The 22,417-nt window shown below is 47.2% G+C and overlaps 1 protein-coding gene across 2 annotated transcripts in view; it reads left to right on the forward strand.

Annotated features, from left to right (window-relative positions):
* The first annotated feature begins 8,028 nt into the window (after nucleotides 1–8,028).
* LOC134911105 (interleukin-17A-like) overlaps nucleotides 8,029–22,417 on the forward strand; it is a 118,919-nt gene continuing 104,530 nt past the window's right edge. For both annotated transcript variants that reach the window (XM_063919479.1, XM_063919478.1), the window contains exon 1: nucleotides 8,029–8,446. The gene's annotated coding sequence lies outside the window, so the exon portion shown is untranslated. The remainder of the gene's footprint in view (nucleotides 8,447–22,417) is intronic.

Here is a 22,417-nt window from a genome sequence, read left to right on the forward strand (position 1 = left end):
CAATGATTGGTTAACTCGTTCGGTTTGCCCGTTGGATTGTGGGTGGTAACCGGATGTTAACGACAATTTCATCTTCAATGAGGCACAAAAACATTTCCAGAATTGTGCGATGAATTGTGGACCCCGATCAGAAACAATATCAGTAGGCAACCCATGAAGCCTGAATACATGGTGGAGAAACAAAACTGCCAACCCTTGGGCAGAAGGCAATCGGGGAAGAGCAATAAAATGAGCCATTTTACTAAAGCGGTCCACTACCACCCATATGACTCGGAATCCGGCTGAAAGGGGAAGGTCAACCACAAAATCCATGGAAATATGAGACCACGGCCTGAGAGGAACATTTAAGGGCATAAGTTGCCCGATGGGCAAGGAACGGGGAACCTTATGCTGTGCACAAACCTGACATGAATAAACAAATTCCTTGACGTCTTTAGAAAGACCAGGCCACCATACTGAGCGAGAGACTAACTCCAATGTCTTAGAGACTCCTGGATGCCCTGAAACTTTGTTATCATGGAATTCCGTTAAAACAGTAGCTCTCAAAAACTCAGGGACGTAAAGACGACCAGCAGGAGTAATTCTAGGAGCTTGGTGTTGAAGCTGTTTTAACTGGGTAAATAAATCTTGTGTGAGGCCCGCCCAGATGACCGAAGATGGAAGTATGGGGGTAACAGGATTGTTATTGTGAACCGGAAGAAAGCTACGTGACACGGCATCAGCCTTAGTATTCTTGGAACCAGGCCTGAAAGTGATTATAAATTTGAAACGCGTAAAAATAATGCCCAACGTGCCTGCCGGCCATTAAGCCGCTTAGCCGATTCAATGTATTGCAGGTTCTTATGGTCAGTCAATACCGAAACAGTATGTTTTGCTCCCTCCAGCCAATGCCTCCACTCCTCAAAAGCCCACTTTACCGCCAGTAACTCCCGATTACCAACGTCATAGTTGGATTCAGCGGAGGAGAATTTCCTGGACATAAAGGCACAAGGATGTAACTCCAGAGACTCCGGATCCTTTTGAGAAAGGATAGCCCCCACTCCAACCTCCGAGGCATCAACCTCCACCACAAAAGGCAATTCCGGATTAGGATGTCTGAGGACTGGAGCCGAGACAAAGGCTTGTTTCAAGGCCCGGAAGGACAACTCAGCATCACGCGACCAGTTGGTAGGATCCGCTCCTTTCTTTGTCAGAGCTACAATGGGAGCAACCAGGTCAGAAAAAGAATGAATGAACCTCCTATAATAATTCGCAAACCCTAAAAAGCGCTGAATTGCTTTTAAATTGGTGGGTTGCGCCCAACTAAGGATGGTCTGGAGTTTCTTTGGTTCCATGGAAAATCCCTGAGGGGAAATTATGTACCCTAAAAAAGATACTTCCGTGACATGAAACTCACACTTCTCCAGCTTGGAATATAAATGATTCTCACGTAACTTTTGAAGAACCAGACGCACCTGGGTAACATGTTGTTCCATTGATTCAGAAAAAAATCAGGATGTCGTCTAAGTAAACGACCACGAATTTCCCTAGGAAGTCACGGAGCACATCGTTAATGAGGTCTTGAAAAACTGCCGGAGCATTGGACAGGCCGAACGGCATCACCAGGTATTCGTAGTGACCCGACTGAGTACTGAAGGCCGTTTTCCACTCATCTCCAGATTTAATTCGGATGAGGTTGTACGCTCCTCTAAGGTCAATTTTAGAAAAAATCACAGCAGAACGTAACTGATCAAAGAGTACAGAAATCAACAGCAAAGGATAGGTGTTTTTAACTGAGATCTTATTCAGGGCTCTAAAATCAATGCAAGGTCTAAGCGAGCCATCCTTTTTCTCCACAAAGAAGAAGCCTGCACTTAAAGGAGATTTTGATGGTCTAATAAATCCTTTCTCAAGGCTCTCCTTTACATAATCATTCATAGCCGCAGTTTCTGGCCCGGATAATGCATATAATCTTCCCTTTGGCAATGCGGCACCAGGAATTAACTCAATAGCACAATCATAAGGCCGATGGGGAGGCAGAATGTCCGCATTGCCTTTGGAGAAAACATCAGCAAACTCCTGGTATTCCACCGGAATGAGTTCTGGAATGATAGCTGCTACTCTGACTGGAAACGTGATACATTCCTTATCACAAAAAGTACCCCATTGTGAAATCTCCCCCGACCGCCAATCAATGGTGGGATTATGAAAGGCCAGCCAAGGGTGACCCAGAACAACTGGAACTGCTGGGCAATGTGTAAGAAAGAACTCGATTTTCTCGGAATGTAGAGCTCCTACTGTAAGTAGTACAGGGGGTGTATGGAGAGAAATAATCCCATTAGACAGCGGACTCCCATCTAAGCCATGCATGGTGACACACCTACCCAAAGGTAACTGAGGAATGCCTAAGGCCTTAGCCCAAGTTAAATCCATAAAGTTTCCTGCAGCTCCACTGTCAACAAAAGCCGACACCGAAGAACTGAGGCTGCCAAAGTAAACTTTAACTGGGACTAAAAGGGAGTTATTCGAGGAGATAAGCTGCAGACCTAGGTGAACCCCCTCACAATTCACCTGGTCAAAGCGTTTCCCGACTTGTTCGGACAATTACGAGCAAAATGTCCCTTACCCCCACAGTACAGACAAAGACCAGAATTTTGCCTTCTGGCTCTTTCTTCAGGAGACAGCCGGGAGAGACCCATCTGCATGGGCTCCTCTACGTCTTCAGGAATGGAATATACACACGGACTTGACCTTACAGGTGCTCCTTTTTCAGCCCTCCGCTCTCTGAGACGACGATCAATCTTAATAGAAAGCTCCATGAGTTTATCGAGAGTCTCAGGAGCGGGGTACTGAAGGATACTGTCTTTTATAGACTCTGATAAGCCGAGGCGAAACTGACTGCGCAGGGCTGGGTCATTCCAGCCACAGTCGTTCGACCAACGGCGAAACTCCGTACAATAAACCTCCGCAGGATTTCTACCCTGTCTGAGAGCGCGCAACTGACTTTCAGCGGACGCCTCTCTATCAGGGTCATCATACAAGAGCCCTAAAGACTCAAAAAAAGCGTCAACTGACAACAATGCCGGATCCTCTGCTCTTAAACCAAATGCCCAGGTCTGAGGATCCACCTGGAGCAAATAAATAATAATCCCGACCCGCTGAGATTCAGTACCCGAGGAAGTCGGTCTTAAACGAAAATAAAGTTTACAGGATTCTTTAAAATTAAAAAACTCTTTTCTATCACCAGAAAAACGGTCAGGCAAATGCATCTTTGGTTCAGGGACTACCCTTGGGGAAGCTCGCAAAAGATCTTCCTGCGACTTCACCCGAAGAGAAAGATCCTGAACCATCTGAGTAAGTTCTTGAATCTGGCTGACTAAGAGCTGACCAGGATTTGGCCCTAAACCTGTTGGATTCATGAGGCCGATAAACTCTCACAAAACTGAATGAGAAAAAATTAAACCCCGTTTAATTTTAAGTTTTGGTATGGCCGGTAATAATGTTATGATTCCAGCACTCTGGTCAGAGGAGATCTTATGGCAAGGACCGGAGCACAGGAACGGAATGCTGGGGAAGGGAGCAGGACAGGAAAATAGCCCCTGGCGCCCTAACTCTGTTGTCTCACCCGTGTTGTCAGAAATCCCCTGCGAGACTATGGTTTCTTGAGCCCTTGGCAGCCGCGTTTGAAGGGCGGATTATGTCTGCCCAACTTCGATGCCCCCTGGTCTTAATGAGAGACAAAGGGAAACCCGAGACAGGGTGATAACAAGAGGCCCTCTAACTAAACAACCAGGCCAGGGGCTAAGCAAACTCAAAACTATAATATGTGCGGAGAAACCGCCAGGGAAAAGGACAACCAAAATATCCACTTGTCCAATTCTCCTACCCGGCACCGCCGAGTACCAGAGAGGACTTGTGGAAGCGGAACCCTCCGCAAATGCTCCAAACACAAAATATAAAAGGTAAAGTGGCTGAGCCGCAACACACGGCAGAGCCGCAACTCACGAACACCACTGGATATAAAACGGTGATCAGTCAGGACTCCAGGGAACCAAACGACCTCTTGGGATGAGATGACAACTCCCGAATACCGGACTTCTGAGGACTGGAATGACCGGATACAGCAGGACTGGAAACAGACTCTCAGCAAACAAAGGCAGCATGCAGGAAGCTATTACCGGCGTCTGTGAGAAGCCCTGGGAGTGTATTTAACAAGGAGTCCTCCAATCAGCTGCTAAAGGCTGATTAGAATAAATGCCGTGCAGCTGCCTTGCTGCACGGCCAGAGAGCAGGTGAATATCTTAATTTCCTAAAGCCTAGCAACGGGGAACGCGGTCCGCCAGTGGCGTCCCCGTTGCTAGGGTCCGTGCGGCTCAGCGCGCCCGGCGTCTAGCGTTGCTAGGGAGCCGGCGGCTGTACGCGCATGGCGTCTCTAGTTGCTAGGCGCCGGGCCGCGCAGACAAGCGGACCCCGGCGCCTAACACCCAACAGAATTCATGGGAGGACGACTGCCCCCTCTAAACAGGCCCCACCCCCGTGGCTGAGCCCCCATATGCAGCAAGAGTAATCCTGTCAATGATGTTTGTGTTTCCACAATATAGTCTAGTGCGGCTCCTTCGCAGACGTGCACCTAGCCCCACTACCGGAGTGCAGAGCTTCCATTGTAGTGAATGGGGCGCGTGAGTGTCACGGACATGCACGCAGCCCAGATGCTGCGATGGGCACACCTAGGCGGGCGCGCCCAGGCACAGACGAAGCCACGATTAGCGTGACTCCATCTGTACACCAAATCACAAAGTGGCTTATTTATCACAATCCGCATCTCAAATGCAGATGGGATTTGATAAATTTGCCCAAATTTGCATTACGATAGGATGTATCAAATATCGCATCAAGGACAGAGCGTGTGAGAAAGCTCCGTCCCTGCCAATCCTCTCACCAAATAATTTCACAAAATGGTCGCCCTCCAACCCGCATGACACCCCCGAATGTCGGACTGAGGCATAAAGGGACCACCAGGGGAAAGCAGGGATAGAGGTGCATAGAAACGTGGCCCACCATTACAGAGGACATAACCGGCAGACAACATGGATACTACAGTGCCTGGGCCCATATAAATATGGTAATGCATCCACCAAATGTAATTGGCAGGACGGTGGATACTGGTGTAGTTTGCATAGAAACAAACCAAGCAGCTATGTTTATCCATGTTCCTGCTCTACCAGGTAATCGACCCTCTAATAGAGTAACAATGTATAATACAAGTGCACAGTCTGCAACCTGACAATAGAGGACGGATTGGGGCACACATGCACTGGGGCCCATGGGACTTTCCCCCTGTAGCGCTATGGGCCAGTCTGACCCTGCCCCCCCCCCCCCCTTCCCCCACTCCTCTAACCTTACACTTACCTACACCTAGGGGCCGGTGATCAGTGTCCAGCTCCATCTCTTTGTGTTTCCAGTCAGCTGCTGCTGTGAAACTCCCAGCCCGCATCAGTACTGTAAAGTTTCACACAATCAGCTGACCGGGGACACACAGAAGGAGCCGGACACTGATCCATGGCTGCAGCAGCGTGCAGGACAGTTTAATTTTTTTTCTTTTTTTTCTTTAGTGATCAGTCTATATAGACATACACAGCTGATCACAAGCGTGAGCGCAGAGCTTAGAATTCACTGCAAGCAGACAGGGAATGCTGAGCTAGAGTAGGGGAGCCGGACGGAAGCCTGCATAATGCTATCTGAAGATGGCATTATTATCATAGGGCTCCCTCTGGTATTTCTTTACAGTTAGATTTTAGTAAATCTGCAGAAGATCGCATTTCCCAATACAAGTATGGGAAATGCAATCCGCTTACTAACAAAATGCAATATTAAGGGATTGGACGAGATTATAGCGAATTCTCCTGCAATTGCCCATTAGTACATTCAGGTAATACTAAAATAATGTGAAAGGGGTGTGAAAACACCCTTTTTTCACATTATTTTAGTAAAAATAATACTGATAAATATGCCCGTAAGTAACATAAGAGAAACAAGAGAAAAATGAAGGTGCAGTGATGCATTATTACTGACTCTGATGCTATTTAAGGATAATATTTTTGAACACACTGATACTATACCTATGGACGACACACTGCATAGAAAGACTGGGTCAAGTGAAAAAAAAAAAAGTAGTTTTATCTACATGTGGTCACCCTTTCTGAGTATTACAGTGCAAAGAAAATAAATTACCATGCGGTTCCACTTCAAAAATGTTTGACATACTGTAACCTGAACTTGTGTCATAATAAATTCATAGCAATGCCTTATAGATGCTCCCTAGACCTTCTTCTCCATATCATAGAAAAATCTGCAAAAGAGCTGGCTGTAACCAAAGAGACAATTATTGAATTAAAACACAAGGAAGGATTTATTTCTGATACTACCACTGACTGGCCAACCAGTAGCCAACTAGAAACATATAAACAAGATCTCAATAAGTTTAAAAGGGAGAAACTCCTTATAGACAAAATGGGGTAAATTTACTAAGATGGGAGTTCTATTTAAGATGGGATGTTGTCCATAGCAACCAACCAATCAGATTCTACTTCTCATTTATCTAGCACATCCTAGGAGATAATACCTGGAATCTGATTGGTTGAAATGGGCAACATCCCATCTTAGGGGGTCATTCCGAGTTGTTCGCTCTGTAAATTTCTTCGCATCGCAGCAATTTTCCGCTTAGTGCGCATGCGCAATGTTCGCACTGCGACTGCGCCAAGTAAATTTGCTATGCAGTTAGGAATTTTACTCACGTTTTTTTCTTCGTTCTGGTGATCGTAATGTGATTGACAGGAAGTGGGTGTTTCTGGGCGGAAACTGGCCGTTTTATGGGCGTGTGGGAAAAAACGCTACCGTTTCTGGGAAAAACGTGGGAGTGGCTGGAGAAACGGAGGAGTGTCTGGGCGAACGCTGGGTGTGTTTGTGACGTCAAACCAGGAACGACAAGCACTGAACTGATCGCACTGGCAGAGTAAGTCTCGAGCTACTCAGAAACTGCACAGAGATGTCTTTTCGCAATATTGCGAATCTTTCGTTCGCAATTTTAAGAAGCTAAGATTCACTCCCAGTAGGCGGCGGCTTAGCGTGTGTAAAGCTGCTAAAAGCAGCTTGCGAGCGAACAACTCGGAATGAGGGCCTTAAATAGAACTCCCATCTTAGTAAATTTCCCACTAATAACTAAAGGGCCCCATACACTACTGCGACATGTCAGACGGACATGTCGCGGGCGATCACCCCCGGCAGCCTACCGGAGGGGGGGTTAGGATCACCCACGATACATCTCTTGGGCGATCCCAGCCACACCTGCGGGGTCGGACCAAATTGAATGTGCAGCACATTCAATCTGGAGGATCTGATCTGATGCTCACGGGGACGCGCATCGGATCGGAAACGCCACCAAAATGCCCGATTTCATCCGACATATCGGGCCGAATGCCCGAAATCGGATGAAATCGGGTATTATCACTCTAGTGTATCGGGCCCTTAAGACTCCTAAAATGTATAAGTTGGTTAACTGGGGTCCACAAGTGAGACAAACATATAGGAGAGATCATCACACACCGATATGGAACCGTCTAGAAATACAATTTATAGACGTTACACTAGTGTCCCATTAGGAATGAGGGGTTCCCTGCTTTAGGTATATACCATTTCGGTATATCTTAATGTATTTTTACAACCATGTATACAGGGTATGCATTCATATTTAAAGGACAATATATACTTGTTGGTCACATTAGACCAATTGACTAATATTCCTTAAATCGGCTGCTTATGTTGTATTGACATTAATAATCATCTTTACCACATGAGGATGGGATTTGAGCTACAAAATGCATGCTTATAAATAACCCCCTGTATACAGGTGTAATACCCCGCCATGCGAGACATTATGCCTTCCATTACACAAGCAGACAATTCCCCACAGTCTCTATAGCAGATCAGAGAGGACAGGAGCAGGTCACATGACCAGTGTCAGGTGAGTGACAGGTGGGCGGAGCAGCAGCTGGGCAGTGCAGCCTGAGATAACGGTCAGTGGACGCAAATGGCTAGTGACTGGAAAAAACTGTGGGGATCGAGCGGTGCCGGGTTGTGAATACACAGATCCCTGTGGTGCTGCTCTATAGCGCCGGAGTCCCCGCAGTTGCTCCTGTAAAGAAAGAACAGTTATTTAGACTCACCTGTTTCCCAGTACCCTTTCCATCATGGCCGGAGTCCTGTCCACTGCTCCTCAAGCTGAGACATCTGGATGGCGTCATCAGGAGGGAGGTCCCACTGTGAGTAACAGTGTTAGAAGCCTATAAGAGGGCGTAAACTGGGTTCAACGCCACCTCCCCTCTTCAAAAGTGGTCAATCTATGAATGCAGTAACGGCTCACCAGCACCGCCGCACCTGAAGCCACAACTAGAATGACAGCAGCCAAACTGTGAGTGCTTTAATCTTTCAGCAATCAGACTCATATTCCTGCAATGTCCCTTTGGGATCCGGTCTCTAGGTTGACAGTAACTAGGTCAACAGTAACTAGGTTGACCACTATTGGTCAACAGTAACTAGGTTGACAGGGTCTCTAGGTCAACAGGGTATCTAGGTCAACATATTCTAGGTCAACAGGTCAAAAGGTCAACATGAGTTTCTCACAATTTTTTTCTTTTTTTGACCTTTTTCATACTTAAAGATCCACGTTGACTAAGATTGGGAATAGTAACCTGTGCCGAGCACAGCGGTAGCGGAGCGAGGAACCTTGCTCAAAGCATGGCGAGCAAAGCGAGCCGTGCGAGGGGACATGGTGCACTAATTGGGGTTCCCGGTCATTGTACAGAGAAAACTACACCAAAAAAAAAAATTAAAAACTCATGTCGACCTTTCGACCTACACCATGTCAACCTAGAGACCCTGTCGACCTAGAGACACTGTCGACCTAGATACGCTGTCGATCTAGTTACTGTTGACCAATAGTAGTCGACCTAGATACTGTCGACCTAGTTACTGTCGACCTTGCATACCACACCCGTCCCTTTCACAGTCTGAACAGTAAAAAGACAAGAGGGACAATATCACTAAATAAATGATACCATGACCCGTAAAACTCATTAACTGTTGCAAGAGCTAAATGGATAAATGATATCTACAGAGACCTGTAGAGTCAAAGTGAGCAAAGTGTGACATTTCCCTTACCATCTGATATTTACTTTGAACTGACCACCCACCGACTCAGTCTATTGAGGTTCCTCTACACCAGGGGTCAGGGAACTTTTTTACCTTCTACCCCAAAATATATTTAGATACACCGACGTTACCCCCTTGATTTGAAAGGAAGGTAATCATATATTATTGTGCATATATACTGGTTATCACTGTTTATGTGGCATTTCTGAGATACTGTATATATATATATATATATATATATATATTATTTATTTTCGCCAATTGTTTTTTTGCCAATGAATGGGTTAATTAACACTTTCTCCCCAAAACACCAGAATGAATGTAAGAAAGATGGATGAGGGGGGAAGGGGGGGAGAGACACGACTTTTAGGAGACGGATGGTCACATCCTCACCTCAATAATGTCAGTGGGAATTTCCTACTGTTCTGTGTGTGGGTTGGCGGGCCACGGGCGGGAGGACAGGACAGCGCAGGGCGGGCATGAGGGAGCATGGTGTGATGTCAGCACATCACATCGCAGCCAGGAACACAGCACAGGGCGGCCAGGAGCACAGCGCAGGACGGGCAGGAGGGAGCGCGGTGTGACATCAGCACGTCACATCGCAAGCTGGCCGGTGCTGGACGGGGCTGTGTCTCGGCAGCGCGACCGTCCATTACCCCTAGGAATTTCATTTTTACCCCATTTGGGGTCATTTACCCCTGTTCCCTGACCACTGCTCTAGACTTCCAATCTGAATAAATATTCTCATGGGAGTTGTTCATGGAAGTAAAGTACCAGTGGACCTGAAAGTAAATATTGCCACAAAACCGGGTGAACAACATGTGCACCAACACTGACCGGTCCAACGATTTCAAACAGGGGACTTTAGGTAGATCATATTGTATTGTGGGGGTTTTCAAGGGTATGTTTTATTTTTCTTTAAAACCATAAATGTGATATGTTAATTTAGATCAGGGGTGTGGAACTTTTTTCTACCAAGGGCCATTTGGATATTTATAAAATCCTTCGGGTGCCATACAAAAATTATCAACTTAAAAATTAGTCTGACCCCAGTAGTTATGCCCCTAGTCAGTAGTTATGCCTCCAGTCAGTAGTTATGACCCCAGTAGATATACCCCCGTCAGTTGTTATGCCCAAGTAGATATGCCCCCAGTACATATGCCCCCATTCAGTTATTATGTCCCATTAGATATACCCCCAGTCAGTTGTTATGCCCCATTAAATATGCCCAATTAGATATGCCTCCTAGTAGCGCCGCTTACACACATACATTAAAAGAAAAAAAACACACAATACTCACCAGCCCCGCTCCTGCTTCCAGACCGTTGCCCTCCGCCTGGCCGCTCACTCCTCAGAACTATGGGAGCCGGAAGCCGGAGCTCAGGAGTGAACTTCTGCCTCCGGCTGCTGCTGAGGGGAAGAAGCCGGGCACCCGCTAGTAACAAAATCTCAGCTGGCACCAAGCATCTCCCTCGGTTAGGTGAGCCTGGTCGGATTAAGTGGCTCTGCGGGCCTTATACGGCCCGCGGGCCTGAAGTTCCCCACCCCTGATTTAGATATTGAGTTGGTGAAGTCTCTCGCCAATAGATCGTTCAGGGTACCATCTGCAGTGAACTACTGTATTTCAGAGAACATTATTGTGACACATAAGTAACATTGTTATCAACTGCACCTGCTCCTGCATTGTACTGAAGACGTTTATTACTTTGGATGATTGTCATTGTAAAATTCTGATATTTCACTTATTGTAATAATAAGAATTTACTTACCGATAATTCTATTTCTCATAGTCCGTAGTGGATGCTGGGGACTCCGTAAGGACCATGGGGAATAGCGGCTCCGCAGGAGACTGGGCACATCTAAAGAAAGCTTTAGGACTATCTGGTGTGCACTGGCTCCTCCCCCCATGACCCTCCTCCAAGCCTCAGTTAGGATACTGTGCCCGGACGAGCGTACACAATAAGGAAGGATTTTGAATCCCGGGTAAGACTCCTACCAGCCACACCAATCACACCGTACAACTTGTGATCTGAACCCAGTTAACAGCATGATAACAGAAGGAGCCTCTGAAAAGATGGCTCACAACAATAATAACCCGATTTTTGTAACAATAACTATGTACAAGTATTGCAGACAATCCGCACTTGGGATGGGCGCCCAGCATCCACTACGGACTATGAGAAATAGAATTATCGGTAAGTAAATTCTTATTTTCTCTAACGTCCTAAGTGGATGCTGGGGACTCCGTAAGGACCATGGGGATTATACCAAAGCTCCCAAACGGGCGGGAGAGTGCGGATGACTCTGCAGCACCAAATGAGAGAACTCCAGGTCCTCCTCAGCCAGGATATCAATTTTGTAGAATTTTACAAACGTATTTGCTCCTGACCAAGTAGCTGCTCGGCAAAGTTGTAAAGCCGAGACCCCTCGGGCAGCCGCCCAAGATGAGCCCACCTTCCTTGTGGAGTGGGCATTTACAGATTTTTGGCTGTGGCAGGCCTGCCACAGAATGTGCAAGCTGAATTGTACTACAAATCCAACGAGCAATAGTCTGCTTAGAAGCAGGAGCACCCAGCTTGTTGGGTGCATACAGGATAAACAGCGAGTCAGATTTCCTGACTCCAGCCCTCCTGGAAACATATATTTTCAGGGCCCTGACAACGTCTAGCAACTTGGAGTCCTCCAAGTCCCTAGTAGCCGCAGGCACCACAAATAGGTTGGTTCAGGTGAAACGCTGAAACCACCTTAGGGAGAAACTGAGGACGAGTCCTCAATTCCGCCCTGTCCGAATGGAACATCAGATAAGGGCTTTTTCAGGATAAAGCCGCCAATTCTGACACGCGCCTGGCCCAGGCCAGGGCCAACAGCATGACCACTTTCCATCTGAGATATTTTAACTCCACAGATTTAAGTGGTTCAAACCAATGTGACTTTTGGAACCCAAAACTACATTGAGATCCCAAAGTGCCACTGGAGGCACAAAAGGAGGCTGTATATGCAGTACCCCTTTTACAAACGTCTGAACTTCAGGGACTGAAGCTAGTTCTTTTTGGAAGAAAATTGACAGGGCCGAAATTTGAACCTTAATGGACCCCAATTTCAGGCCCATAGACACTCCTGTTTGCAGGAAATGTAGGAATCGACCCAGTTGAATTTCCACCGTCGGGCCTTACTGGCCTCGCACCACGCAACATATTTTCGCCAATTGCGGTGATAATGTTTTTGCGGTTACATCCTTCCTGGCTTTGATCAGGATAGGGATGACTTCATCCGGAATGCCTTTTTTCCTTCAGGATCCGGCGTTCAACCGCCATGCCGTCAAACGCAACCGCGGTAAGTCTTGGAACAGACAGGGTCCTTGCTGGAGCAGGTCCCTTCTTAGAGGTAGAGGCCACGGATCCTCCGTGAGCATCTCTTGAAGTTCCGGTTACCAAATCCTTCTTGGCCAATCCGGAGCCACGAATATAGTGCTTACTCCTCTCCATCTTATCAATCTCAGTACCTTGGGTATGAGAGGCAGAGGAGGGAACACATACCCTGACTGGTACACCCACGGTGTTACCAGAGCGTCTACAGCTATTGCCTGAGGGTCCCTGGACCTGGCGCAATACCTGTCGAGTTTTTCCCAACGGTTTATAATCATGTGGAAGACTTCTGGGTGAAGTCCCCACTCTCCCGGGTGGAGGTCGTGCTGAGGAAGTCTGCTTCCCAGTTGTCCACTCCCGGAATGAATACTGCTGACAGTGCTATCACATGATTTTCCGCCCAGCGAAGAATCCTTGCAGCTTCTGCCATTGCCCTCCTGCTTCTTGTGCCACCCTGTCTGTTTACGTGGGTGACTGCCGTGATGTTGTCCGACTGGATCAACACCGGCTGACCTTGAAGCAGAGGTCTTGCTAAGCTTAGAGCATTGTAAATGTCCCTTAGCTTCAGGATATTTATGTGAAGTGATGTCTCCAGGCTTGGCCATAAGTCCTGGATATTCCTTCCCTGTGTGACTGCTCCCCAGCCTCGCAGGCTGGCATCCGTGGTTACCAGGACCCAGTCCTGAATGGCGAATCTGCGGCCCTCTAGAATATGAGCACTCTGCAACCACCACAGGAGGGACACCCTTGTCCTTGGTGACAGGGTTATCCGCTGATGCATCTGAAGATGCGACCCGGACCATTTGTCCAGCAGGTCCCACTGGAAAGTTCTTGCGTGGAATCTGCCGAATGGGATTGCTTCGTAGGAAGCCACCATTTTACCCAGAACCCTTGTGCATTGATGCACTGAGACTTGGCTCGGTTTTAGGAGGTTCTTGACTAGCTCGGATAACTCCCTGGCTTTCTCCTCCGGGAGAAACACCTTTTTCTGGACTGTGTCCAGGATCATCCCTAGGAACAGAAGACAAGTCGTCGGAACCAGCTGTGATTTTGGAATATTGAGAATCCAACCGTGCTGCAGCAACACTACCTGAGATAGTGCTACACCGACCTCCAACTGTTCCCTGGATCTTACCCTTATCAGGGAATTGTCCAAGTAAGGGATAACTAAAATTCCCTTCCTTTGAAGGAATATCATCATTTCGGCCATTACCTTGGTAAAGACCCGGGGTGCCGTGGACCATCCATACGGCAGCGTCTGAACTGATAGTGACAGTTCTGTACCATAAACCTGAGGTACCCTTGGTGAGAAGGGTAAATTTTGAAATGAAGGTAAGCATCCTTGATGTCCCGAGACATCATGTAGTCCCCTTCTTCCAGGTTCGCAATCACTGCTCTGAGTGACTCAATCTTGAATTTGAACCTCTGTATGTAAGTGTTCAAAGATTTTAGATTTAGAATCGGTCTCACCGAGCCGTCCGGCTTCGGTACCACAACAGTGTGGAATAATACCCCGTTCCCTGTTGCAGGAGGGGTATCTTGATTATCACCTGCTGGGAATACAGCTTGTGAATGGCTTCCAAAACTGTCTCCCTGTCAGAAGGAGACATCGGTAAAGCCGACTTTAGGAAACGGCGAGGGGGAGACGTCTCGAATTCTAATTTGTACCCCTGAGATATCACCTGAAGGATCCAGGGGTCTACTTGCGAGTGAGCCCACTGCGCGCTGAAATTCATTGAGACGGGCCCCCCACCGTGCCTGATTCTGCTTGTAAAGCCCCAGCGTATACTGAGGGCTTGGCAGAGGCGGGAGAGTGTTTCTGTTCCTGGGAACTGGCTGATTTCTGCAGCCTTTTTCCTCTCCCTCTGTCACGGGGCAGAAATGAGTAACCTTTTGCCCACGTGCCCTTATGGGAACGAAAGGACTGCGCCTGATAATACGGCGTCTTCTTATGTTGAGAGGCGACCTGGGGTAAAAACGTGGATTTCCCAGCTGTTGCCGTGGCCACCAGGTCTGAAAGACCGACCCCAAATAACTCCTCCCCTTAATAAGGCAATACTTCCAAATGCCGTTTGGAATACGCATCACCTGACCACTGACGTGTCCATAACCCTCTACTGGTAGAAATGGACAACGCACTTAGACTTGATGCCAGTCGGCAAATATTCCGCTGTGCATCACGCATATATAGAAATGCATCTTTCAAATGCTCTATAGGCAAAAATATACTGTCCCTATCTAGGGTATCAATATTTTCAGTCAGGGAATCCGACCACGCCAACCCAGCACTGCACATCCAGGCTGAGGCGATTGCTGGTCGCAGTATAACACCAGTATGTGTGTAAATACATTTTAGGATACCCTCCTGCTTTCTATCAGCAGGATCCTTAAGGGCGGCCATCTCAGGAGAGGATAGAGCCCTTACAAGCGTGTGAGCGCTTTATCCACCCTAGGGGGTGTTTCCCAACGCACCCTAACCTCTGGCGGGAAAGGATATAATGCCAATAACATTTTAGAAATTATCAGTTGTTATCGGGGGAAACCCACGCATCATCACACACCTCATTTAATTTCTCAGATTCAGGAAAACTACAGGTTGTTTTTCCTCACCGAACATAATACCCCTTTTTGGTGGTACTCGTATTATCAGAAATGTGTAAAACATTTTTCATTGCCTCAATCATGTAACGTGTGGCCCTACTGGAAGTCACATTTGTCTCTTCACCGTCGACACTGGAGTCAGTATCCGTGTCGGCGTCTATATCTGCCATCTGAGGTAACGGGCGCTTTAGAGCCCCTGACGGCCTATGAGACTTCTGGACAGGCACAAGCTGAGTAGCCGGCTGTCTCATGTCAACCACTGTCTTTTATACAGAGCTGACACTGTCACGTAATTTCTTCCAACAGTTCATCCACTCAGGTGTCGACCCCCTAGGGGGTGACATCACTATTACAGGCAATCTGCTCCGTCTCCACATCATTTTTCTCCTCATAATGTCGACACAAAAGTACCGACATACAGCACACACACAGGGAATGCTCTGATAGAGGACAGGACCCCACTAGCCCTTTGGGGAGACAGAGGGAGAGTTTGCCAGCACACACCAGAGCGCTATATATATACAGGGATAACCTTATATAAGTGTTTTTCCCCTTATAGCTGCTGTATAGTTAATACTGCGCCTAATTTGTGCCCCCCTCTCTTTTTTAACCCTTTCTGTAGTGTAGTGACTGCAGGGGAGAGCCAGGGAGCTTCCCTCCAACGGAGCTGTGAGGGAAAATGGCGCCAGTGTGCTGAGGAGATAGGCTCCGCCCCCTTATCGGCGGCCTTATCTCCCGTTTTTTTATGTATTTTGGCAGGGGTTAAATGCATCCATATAGCCCAGGAGCTATATGTGATGCATTTTTTGCCATCCTAGGTGTTTATTATTGCGTCTCAGGGCGCCCCCCCCAGCGCCCTGCACCCTCAGTGACCGGAGTGTGAAGTGTGCTGAGAGCAATGGCGCACAGCTGCAGTGCTGTGCGCTACCTTGTTGAAGACAGGACGTCTTCTGCCGCCGATTTTCCGGACCTCTTCTGCCTTCTGGCTCTGTAAGGGGGCCGGCGGCGCGGCTCTGGGACCCATCCAAGCTGGGCCTGTGATCGTCCCTCTGGAGCTAATGTCCAGTAGCCTAAGAAGCCCAATCCACTCTGCACGCAGGTGAGTTCGCTTCTTCTCCCCTTAGTCCCTCGATGCAGTGAGCCTGTTGCCAGCAGGTCTCACTGAAAATAAAAAACCTAAACTAAAACTTTCACTAAGAAGCTCAGGAGAGCCCCTAGTGTGCACCCTTCTCGTTCGGGCACAGAGATCTAACTGAGGCTTGGAGGAGGGTCATGGGGGGAGGAGCCAGTGCACACCAGATAGTCCTAAAGCTTTCTTTAGATGTGCCCAGTCTCCTGCGGAGCCGCTATTCCCCATGGTCCTTACGGAGTCCCCAGCATCCACTTAGGACGTTAGAGAAAAACTGTTATCTTCTATTTAAATTTAAAATCAATTCATCAAACATCTCTGCTAAGGTGGTATGTAAATATGACTGATACTGGAAAAGAGTGATTCTTTGGTAAAGCTACAAAGAAAAAGATTATGGTATTGAGACGAGGAAAAACAGGCTTCTCCAAATTCAGCCTATGAAAGGAACCACAACCCATATCAAAAGCTCCACAGTGAGAGGTTTACCAATTAAATAGTAACCCTGTAAGTAGACACACCCAGTACTAGGGTGGCCAATCCAGGGATCGGTGGGAACCTGGGATTTAGGGCAAAAATCCTCCAGGATTCAATCCCGGGATTGGAAGCTCCAATCACGGGATTGAGGGATCAGGTGGCCCATTAATGCCTGAGGACGCTGAACGCTGCCTGGCTCCCCCCGCTCAGCGTGACCTGTGACTGTGAGGTCACGCTGTGCAGTCATCAGCCCATCAGCTTCCGTGCCGCCTGATGGGAAGCCGGCCGTTACCCGCCGCCGAGTGTGGAGGAAGATTCCCACCCACCCGCCCCGCTAGATTGGTGAGTTATGTGCGCAGTGCGGTGCGTGTTGGTGCGTGTGTGTGTGGGGGGGGGGGGGCAGCCGGACACATTTAAAAAGCCAATCCCGGGATTGACCATTTTTTAATCTTGATACCCAGGATTGAAAAAAATGGCCCGGGATTGCCAACCCTACCCAGTACATTACACAGGCCCTGGACTTAATCTGTTTTTGTAGTTTTTGGAGATAATCTTAAAAAAATATATATATTTTTATTTTATTTTATTTTGATAACCACCGTTTACCTTTAGTCCAATATGGCCACATCGTATGCCATGTCTACATGTATTAAGTGGAATGTGAATTTTTTGCAGATCCAGCTATTAGAAGTCTATTATTCTAGATATATTGATGTTATACTGTTGATTTGGTCAGGTTCTAAATAAGATCTGACTGTTTTGCTTGATAAACATAGTTCAAGTACTAGTCTATCACACTTACAAATAATATAGACGCTAACGCCATAAACTTTTTGCATGAAAAAAAAAAGTGAGTCAAAGCTTCAAGCCTCACTATTAATACCCCTTTTCCACGGGGGCGCGTATTTACCCGTGTTTTTTGCTAGTGGAAAAGGGTCCCTCTGCAAAAACCCGGATCAAGTGATCCGGGAATCCTACCCGGCTAGCTTACCGGGTTGAATACGATTTCAACCCAGTAAGCTGTGCAGTGTAAACGGAAGCCGCGTCGATGTGACACGGCTCCCGTTCACAGTGTATGGAAGGGCGGCGCTGGGAGATCATATGATATCCCAGCGCCGCCCCTGCCGTGTCGCCAGCAGCGTCACCAACCCAGCAATATGCCGGGTTGTTGAGTGCAGTGGGAAAAGGGGGCTGAGCACGGGCCACAGCCGGGTAGCACCCGTGTCAGGCTCCCGGCTGCGACACGGTGCACTAATTGGGGTTTCTGGTCACTTTACGAAGAAAACGACACCAATTTGTTTCTTAAAAACTCATGTTGACCCTCTTCCATGACGACCCTTTTCCATGTCGACCTAATGACCGTGTCGACCTATTTCATGTGTCAACCTAGTCACCGTCGAACAATAGTGGACGGCCTAATGACTTTCGACCTAGTTACTGTCAACCCAACGATCCACACCCATGGGTAAAGCCAGTAAGCGGCTGTTTGGGATGTGTTACTTGTAGCTATAGTACATGACCATACTGGCCAAAACTTTTAAATGTACCGGCTGGTTAAGCCTGGTGTTGTTTACTGGGGAAAAAGGGGGACCCCCACGCCAGTTCCCCCCTTTCCCAATTTTCCAGCAGCAGAAAGGACTTAGAGGTCCAGGATGGTTATACTTTTGAGGACAGACGGACCTCGCACTTCACACCTCACAGGCAGAGCTATTTATTTTGCATATTGTGCTGTGATTTTAGATCAATTTACAATTTGATTCTTAGTAAATTCGGGATTTGTATTGCTGTCTAAGAGTAAGATGGCAGTTGGCTGTGCCTCCCCTATTTGAATGTTGGACTGTGCTGCCCTGCCATCTCCAGAATACATAAATATCACATTTTACAGATTTGTTTAGATAATTATGATAACTATGTTTAATAAATATCCCCCTCTGTCTTTAGTAAATCTCTGATTTGCAAAATGACACCAAAATCGCAGAGAAACACCAAATCAACTGCAATCGATTTGTGGTAAATTTACTCCCCTGGACTCTCTCCGAACCTCTATTTGGACCTGGGCTCAATCTGGACCCCAGGCAGGTTCCTCTCTGTCTGTAGCAGCTTACATTTGGACATCTGCAGGGGATGCAGTTAAATTGCCGGCAGTGAGGATCTCGGCGGTTAGGATTCCAAAACCAGAATCTCGATTGCTGACAACGCCGCCAGCCGGAATCCCGGCTCACAGGGGCTATTCCCACTCGTGGGTGTCCACGACATAAAGTGGGAATAGAACCTGTGGCGAGAGCAACGAGCCACCGAGCCCGCAGCTTGGCGAGGGCAGCGAGCCCACAAGGGTACTCTCTGCACTCGCCCGCTGCCAGCATACTGACAGCCAGGGTGCTGTTGTCTGTATACTGACGGCCTGTATCCCGACCGTCGGTAATTCATACTGACCCCATCTGAAGACCCACCACCATAAGATGCTAGCTCTCACTCTATTACCTTTGTGGTCCTGGCAGCTCTCCCTGTTAGATTGGCAGCTTTCTGCACAAAACTGGCAGCTCTCTATGTTAGACTGGCAGCTCTTTCTAATGTTTTGGTAGCCCTCCTTATTCCCTTCAGCCCCTTGAATGCCCTTGATCTCTCTGATTACGTCAGTCTCGGCAGCGCTTACTCTTCCATCGGTCTGCGTGTGTGCTGACGGGCAGGCCCACTTGTCTCACCTGTAATGTTTCGCCTTATACCCCAGTTTCCCTCTGTCAGATTGCAGTTACTGCCGTACCCACAACTCTTTCCTCTATGGTCACACTCCCACACTCCTTCCTCTCTCTGCAAGTGGCGGGCTTACATATCTATGCTTCTGTGTGCGTTGTGACACAGCAATGACTGCTGATGTATTGTTATTTGTTTCCAACCTGTAAAATTCAGCTAACAGTAATTCTGCAATACAATTTTCAGAAATAAGTTTATACTCTGCAACGATCCACGAGGTCACAGGCAATTTGACCAGAGATGCCCAAACATTTTAATATCTGTGTATATATTGGAAGTTGACTATAAATAACAGTTATCCCAACATTACCTCAGATGGGACAGTTTCCTGAGCATGAATTGCTTACTATAATGCAACTAGGCCTGCATCTATATAGAGTGTAACTTGTGAGCAGGGCCCTCCTACCTCTATGTCTGTCTGATAATAATAATAATAATAATAATAATAATAATAATAATTGTTGTTGTTATTAACATAGAAACATAGAAACATAGAATTTGACGGCAGATAAGAACCACTTGGCCCATCTAGTCTGTCCCTTTTTTATTTGATCCTTTAGGCAATCTCAACCCTTTTTTAACCTTAATTATTTGTAAGGATATTCATATTGTTATTGTTATTGTTGTTCTTCTTATTGTTATTGTTGTTCTTATTATTGTTCTTCTTATTATTATTATTGTTCTTCTTCTTCTTCTTCTTCTTATTACTATTTTATTTATACAGCAGTTTTCTCCAGCAGGATTCAAGTCGCTTTACAGATATTAATTAAAAACAGATATGACAAAGGATTTTGTATTACACCAAGTAGAAACCCACACAGGAAAAAAATCCTAGAGAGCACAATAAGAATACTGTCAAGTTGGTGCAGTAATTTTAGGTAATAAATTCCACGGATTATATATCTCACCCATGAAAGGTATCGGACGAGGCAGTCACCTTGATTACCCTGAGTGGAATAGGTTGCACCTAGAATAGATTACACAAAACGGGTGGTTGCAGCCACAGCCCAAACCCTGCCCACCTGCTATTCCTGCGGGCAGCAGAAGTCGGAGGGGTGGGGGGTTTGGGGGGCTGTAGGTGCCGGCCGGGACTTGGCCATGCTATAGCCACGTTCAGTCAGGGTAGATGAGACGGTGCCAGGTGGGATCACCAGCGTGCCCTAACCTCAGCTACCACCAGCAGCAGCACAACTCCTGCAGTGCCAGGCTATGTGTGAGGTAAGTCAGTGCCTGCCTGGGAAAGAGCAGATACTGTACAGTACAAACCTGTTGCCAGCATACAGTATCCTGGCATGACACAGAGAGATCCAGGTGTGACTCACACTTTGGCACTGCTGAGCCTTTTGTAATGGCTAGATACAAAGCTGTTGCCTCTGTACCACTAAGAGATTCCCAGGCAGTTCACTACACATTTCCTATTTGAAAGTGCTGTTACCGGGATCTGAGGGGGATATGTACTAAGCAGTGATAAAAGTGGAGAAGTGAGCCAGTGGAGAAGTTGCCAATGGCAACCAATTAGCTGCTCTGTATATGTTTATACTATGCAAATGATAAATGTTATGTCAATGCTGATTGGTTGCCATGGGCAACTTCTCCACTGGCTCACTTCTCCACTTTTATCACTGCTTAGTACATGCCCCCCTCAGTGAAGTATGCATAGTGGAAGACCCCTTTCATTCTAGCTCTCACATATATACAATATGTATGTAAATACATAAATATATTATGAGAGATCCCTGTATGAAAATGGGAGGAGTCAGGACTGGAAGGGAGAGGAGGAATAAATGGGAGGAGTCAGGACTGGAAGGGAGAGGAGGAATAAATGGGAGGGGAGGAGTCAGGATTCATTTTTAAACCAACCCCTTATAAGAAAAGTCTAGATCTGCCCCTGTTTGCCACAACCTAACATTTATAGTAGGGTCCTAACATAACAGTCAGATCCATAAATTTTTCATCCCATCCACAAGCAAACCATTGTTCTCCTTCTGTTTTCCTCCTGTTTAACTCCTGAATATCTCCAACTACAATGTAAAAGATCAAATAACACTTTGAGAAGTCAGGGGTATGCAGCCTAACAGTAACTATAAATATGGCTGCAACCACACTAAGGGCCTAATTCAGACCCGATCTCTGGGCTGCTAATATTGTAGTCCTGCGATCAGATAGTCGCTGCCCATGGGGAGTTTATATTCGCCGTGCAAGTGTGTGATCGCACGTGTACGCTGAGCAGCTAAAAAATCCCTCCCTCAGTCAGCAGAAAGCTGCAAATCCATTCGCACCTGACGCACCATTGAATGTTTTTTTACCAATGTGTGCACCCTGTGCGCAGCCCAGGACTTACTCCTACAGTGCGATGAGAACAGGCTGATCGGGGCCGGAGATGACGTCACACACCCTCCCTGAAAGCGCTTGGGCACGCCTGCGTTTTTCCTGACACTCCCAGAAAACGGTCAGTTACCACCCACAACGGCCTCTTCATGTCAATTAGCATGCGAATGGCTGTGCGACTAGAATCTTCACACAAACCTGTCGCTGACCGGCGATGCCTGTTGTTGTTTGCCGACGCCCGTGCGCGCAATGCGCACGGGCGTCGGCAAACAACAACAGGCATCGCCGGTCAGCGACAGGTTTGTGTGAAGATTCTAGTCGCACAGCCATTTGCATGCTGTGCATGTGCAGTTAATCGCTGGTCGCCTGCACAGCAGCAATCAGGTTTGAATCACCCCCTAATTCCACCCCACCTGAAAAGGCTTCCTCCCACAACAAAAGGGCACCAATGAAGTAAACATAAGGTGAGAAGACAGTCTATCCAACACTGATTCAGAGTCATTTCCTGCCTTTTTATTAAAAACTACTTATTAGGAAATACTGTGTAGCCAGTTACCTATAAGTTTCAATGCTGGGCTACAGA

This window comes from Pseudophryne corroboree, chromosome 4, assembly GCF_028390025.1.
Source record: "Pseudophryne corroboree isolate aPseCor3 chromosome 4, aPseCor3.hap2, whole genome shotgun sequence".
Classification (NCBI taxonomy): domain Eukaryota; kingdom Metazoa; phylum Chordata; class Amphibia; order Anura; family Myobatrachidae; genus Pseudophryne; species Pseudophryne corroboree.